Genomic DNA, 6,152 nt, shown 5'->3' with positions numbered 1-6,152 from the left:
TACCTAGCCTATCTTCTGTGCCTGACACGACGCGACTTTTTGGTATAAATGAAGCTGGTTTGCTGACGATGTTTTCCTTCACCGTTCGAGCGAATGATAAAAACGCACATAGAAGTCCATTAGTGTACAGTCGAAGATCGTACCTACGACCTCAGGGTTGAGAGTCGCACGCTGAAGCTACTAGGTACATGTGGTAACTTTACCGGCGTAAATATTACGATAACTGCTTGTAAACTTTTTCGTGTTAGCTGTGCACGTTGGGGTATGAATAATTTGAACTTCTAAGACAGCAGTCGAATTGCTTTGAGGTGTAGATCAGAATGCATGGGCCTGCATCCGGAATTGCTTAAACTGTACACCTGCTGTCTGAATGGAGTTCACGAACTGTCCTCAGTCAGCAGTCACCAATTCCCCTTTTAATTTACCGTATCCATTTCTGGAATATCAAATCAGAAATGGATATATTTGTGGACGGTTTGGGGGATGAATTTATTTTTATGTAGAAATAAAATTATTTTTTAAGGTACTATGTAATTTAGTCCATATATTATAATTATTGTGTGTTATCTATGCTATAATTGAATGAATAAATAAAAACTTAAAAGGAAGAACCAATTGTTTACCTGGCATGAGGTGCCCCTAGGGCGGAGGGCTATCAAGGGCGGAGCCGGCTTTGGCGCCAGGAGGAGGTCACATAGTCGTGGTCAAGTCAATAACTTACGTTTGCTATCATACAAAGTTATTATATTAAATTAATTAAATATTGAAGGTATGTATAAAATCTATGGTATGGTGACAAAATATTGAAATAAAATCATTATGTTCAATTAGTGGTCCACCTGGAACCAGCTCAGGGGGGTGTCATAACCCCCATGACCGACGTCATGGATCCGCCGTTGGGGGCATAAAACGCTAAGCCAGACCTATTTAAGTCGCTAAATCGTTAATTATAAGGCAACATTCTAAAGCTGTTAATTCCAACAAAAACTGTAACATTAGCAACGTTATGCTTATGTTCATGGGCCCAACAAGCCTCAAATATAAAGTTTTGCTTTATCACTCTCGTCAAAATACCTCAGCAATGTGACAAAAACGTTCTCGTTAAATATTTTATTTTGAAATAAAACTACATAATTAATTTGAATTTATAGACATCTAGCTATTTCAGTTATAGGTAAATCAATATTAAAAAAAATGTTCTTAAAAATTGGTGAAAATATGGTGGAAGTAAGTCAAGATTAAGATATTTTCAGATGTGACTATTAAGACTTAGTTAAGAAGACACGAGGGTTAACTTCCAAAACTTTAAGCATAAAGAATTATGAGTCACTTAGAAATACACATTTTTACACATCTTATAAAAAGGTAAACATTATAATACAATAATTTATGAGTAACATTTTATTAGAATAGAATATTATGAGTTATTGTTAAAAATGGTTAGGTAGCACGATATATTTTATCTACGCTCATTTACTATTGATTTAGTGCACGTACAATGTACATAATATGATCTGTTAATTAACTCTATGGATTTTCAAACATTAAATTCAATGGTATTACCGGCAAAATAAATTAAGAGAGAAATAATTGTTATATTAGTTGTACGTTGATTTTTTTACAATTTACTCCATTACAACAATTTCATAATATATTTTTAGTCCCATAGTTTTGAAAAAAGCAAAATAATTATTAATGTATTTTTTTAAAGTTTGCTCAAAACTATTTCATTTTGCAGTTCAATTAAGAACGATCAAGAATACTAATTACGTAGTATGATTTGGCCAAGCATTAAGGACAATTTATTAGGCCTTCATTGGTATTCGTAGAAACAGAAAGAGCATAAACTATTATATTTTTGGGTCAAGGGTGAGTTATTATGCTGATAGCCTTCAAGAAAGATTTTTAAGGCTAATTGGTCGGCGAAAATGCATAAGTATCTTATTTAAGTTAATTTGTCTATTTTTACGCCTTGTACGAGAATGGCGAGTTTAAATCTCGTGTAATTTTTTCATTATTTCTCTTTCTTCTCCCATAGTGTTTCTATACATTTTTCAAAAATGGGGATATTTTGTTACCTTTTATTTACATTTAAGGTTCGTTCATTGTGTTATTTTATTTGAGCAGTACAAATTCAATATAACGTAAGAATATAAGACATATTATACATTTACGATTAAATCCAAACTATATCTAATACAGTTCTAGATAGCTATGTGGCAACAATTCTGCAACTGTTGGTAATTCTTTATTAAATACTCGCTTATGTGATTAGATCAAAAGAAATCGAACACATTTATGTGCGTTTTTAATTCGACTTAGGGTTCTTCGAGACAAGAGCGTACCAATTCTTAAAAGGCCGGCAACGCACTCGCGAGCCCTCTGGCATTGGGAGTGTCCATGGGCGGCGGTATCACTTAACATCAGGTGAGCCTCCTGCCCATTTGCCCCCTGTTCTATATAAAAAAAACAAGATTTATTACTACTAGTATCTTTTAATATAAATATAAATAAAACGTTAATATATATATGAAGAGGCAGGATGGCCTTCATCAAAAGTCATGTTGTGTGATGTATGTCGGTAGGTAGGTGTTCTTGTTATAATTACAGTTGTATAATCAGCACGGGGCTTAACAATCGAAATGCACAGTGAAATAAGCAATGTACAATCTAAGCAACACGCCATCAACTTAATTATAACACTAGATTAAACTATCACTCAGATTCAAAGCGATTCGTCACAAGCGCGGTGTGCGGGCGCCGTCTCGAACAACAGTCTGTCAAGATGGCCGCTCTCACAACCATCCACAATGACGCTTCGCTAGGCTGACATTGACAACCTGATGTCTGATGTTAACGGATGCGCCTACACGGCCAGACTGACATTCGACCGTCCTCGGGCGATTTTCTGAGACAATTAGTTGCAATCGTACATAGTCCGTTCGGCATCCTGACAGATGACTAGCTTTAATTATCACCATGCGCTATGATACTTAAGACTTAAGGCGGGTGTCTCGCTACAATTAAGCCGGATGACACAGCCTCGTTATTAGACAGCATGTAGGTTAACTGTTCACAATTGGTATTATTAGACAAGTTAGTCCTTTGGAGGATGTGACTCGGACGACAATATTCGTCTTACCATAATCTGCAAAACATCCAGAACAAGTCAGTCAACTTAAATGACTCTGACTTCGACGACATATTTCGTCTCATAGAACAAAACTACAGTGACAAGTCAGTCTCGTACTGACTCGGACGACATATTTCGTCTTACCACAATCTCCAAAACATCCAGAACAAGTCAGTCAACACAAATGACTCTGACTCGGACGACATTTTCGTCTTATCATAATCTCCAAAACGTCCAGAACAAGTCAGTCAACATAAATGACTCTGACTCGGACGACATTTTCGTCTTATCATAATTTCCAAAACATTCAGAACAAGTCAGTCAACATAAATGACTCTGACTCGGACGACATTTTCGTCTTATCATAATCTCCAAAACGTCCAGAACAAGTCAGTCAACATAAATGACTCTGACTCAGACGACATTTTCGTCTAATCATAATCTCCAAAACATTCTGAACAAGTCAGTCAACATAAATGACTCTGAATTAGACGACATATTATTTCGTCTCATATAACAGAAGCACAGTGACAAGTCAACCCCGTACTGACTCGGACGACATTTTCGTCTCAGTGACAAGTCAACACGGTACCGACCCGGACGAGATACTTCGTCCGACTGCCTGGCAAGAAAGATTCCTGCAGGTCGCTCCACTTACCTACGACCACGAATCGTCCCGCTCTGCACGAATCCCAGTTTCATACAAGCTTTCCCAAGTCTCATCGGACTGTACAGGACATCCTAGGCAGTCAATTCGTTGTTTAGAGTATATAGCAAGATTATCATTATCAATTTCGACACTTAGCCCTTGATCAAGTATATCTCTACCAATAATTCTAGGCAGATATATTATTGTCGGAAATCACGTGAAAGAGTAAACTAATCAAGCGATCACAAATTTTAACATGGGCCCGAATTTGAGTCGTACACTGTATATAATCGCCCCCAATGCCGCTCAGATAGACGAGACTTTTACACACAGTACCCAAGAGTTTACCTGGATAACTTTCTTTCACAAGAGAACAGGACGATCCGCTATCAAATAGAAAAGGAACAGGCTCACCGAAAGATGTTGTCAAGATACCCTTTGAAGCACAACATCGATCATCCTCTCCAATGGACGGTAAGCACTCGGAGTGACTCGAGGCTCGACTGATCCCAACGCGTCACGACGTTTTCGGCATTCCACAAAACGATGTCCGATATTCGGCAAAAGTTACATCTGCGAGTGAACCGCTCGGTAGTACGAAAACGCTTCGCCTCAGGTTCGTTAGCTTCGACACCGTCTAAACGCCGCTTAAGAGATACGTCTCACAGGATTCGGAACAATTGAGTGCGAGTTTTGATATTGTACGCAATCAATTCGCGTCTTATCAGGCTATCCTTTTGACAAAGCACAGAAATAACGAATCCGGTCACCACTTCTTCAGGCATCACAGTCTTAGGTATTCGTTTCGATTAAGTTACATAGACGAAGAGCGGATTCTGAAGCTGTCTCCTTAGCTCCTAATAGCAATATTTCGTCAAAATAGTCCTAAATTTAGGTTACTTATACAGGCAGCCGCTCGTCCTTTTAAAGATGTAGTAAGAGCCATGAGCAAGTCTAGTCTTCTAATCGTTTATTACGAACGATCGCTTCGGTAATATTACACCAACCATCTATGTCACAGTTTGGTTCGTCTGGATTAAATGGTAAGAATTATGTTGCCTGATTAGTACTCACAGTGAACATGAGATAAAAGCATTCACATGTTATTCAGCAATTTTTTTTTTGCATCCGATTTTGGTGTTTCTTGCTCAATTCTAGCCTTATCCGATCCCACTTCTGATGAAGAGGCAGGATGGCCTTCATCAAAAGTCATGTTGTGTGATGTATGTCGGTAGGTAGGTGTTCTTGTTATAATTACAGTTGTATAATCAGCACGGGGCTTAACAATCGAAATGCACAGTGAAATAAGCAATGTACAATCTAAGCAACACGCCATCAACTTAATTATAACACTAGATTAAACTATCACTCAGATTCAAAGCGATTCGTCACAAGCGCGGTGTGCGGGCGCCGTCTCGAACAACAGTCTGTCAAGATGGCCGCTCTCACAACCATCCACAATGACGCTTCGCTAGGCTGACATTGACAACCTGATGTCTGATGTTAACGGATGCGCCTACATATACATTATGATAATAACTGTCATTACAAATGTAGGCACAAAGTGTAATCCTTAATTCGTAACGGCGCGTCAAATTGAATTTAATCTGTCGATACAAACGTCTAGAACCGTTTGGCAATGAATAATTTAAATTTCAAGAGTGGGCTGATCTCGAGAGATGGAGAATTGAATTGATCTCAGTTCATTAAGTTGTATTGTTCTTAAAATGTAAATAATTCGGCAACAATTTTATTTATATTTTGGTTTTAATTTCGTCCGCAACTCTATTTTGTAAAATTGAGTATGTCGTTAAGCTCCGTAAAAGCGGGATTTGAATTCTTAATATTTGGTTTTAAAACGAATCCATAGCTAATTGTTTGGAAAAACAGTTCTTCTTTACTTTAGATTCCTTGAAATCCAATGTAATAGATGCTATAGCTAAGTTTTTACTAGAGCGACAAACAATAATTATGTGTTTCTTGCCTTAATTATTAAGTAAATTTTCGTATGCCCTGCGCTTCGTTTTCCATTCGATTTTTTTATCAGTGTATTGCGTTATTTTTTTAATTAATTGAACCAATAGTCCAGTCAGCTGTTTGATATAGCAGTAGCTTAAAACAAGTCGAAGTGTATATATGTATTGTTTTGTCTTTAAAACTCGCCGTATCAAAGAAATAAAAACAAATAAATATAAACTTTATTATATGTATCGGAGATAGTGCGACCTTAATTCATTGAATAGGAACCTAGTGAATCAGAAGTAAGTATCGACCAAAATTAATCAACATTAGTTTGCTGGGTTAACTGTTATTTATATTTGTACTCACTGATTCATTAACCTACCCGACGTAGTTAAGATACTTCAAAGT

Source organism: Pieris rapae, chromosome 12, assembly GCF_905147795.1.
Source record: "Pieris rapae chromosome 12, ilPieRapa1.1, whole genome shotgun sequence".
Classification (NCBI taxonomy): Eukaryota; Metazoa; Arthropoda; class Insecta; order Lepidoptera; family Pieridae; genus Pieris; species Pieris rapae.
Note: the sequence above shows the minus strand (reverse complement) of the source record.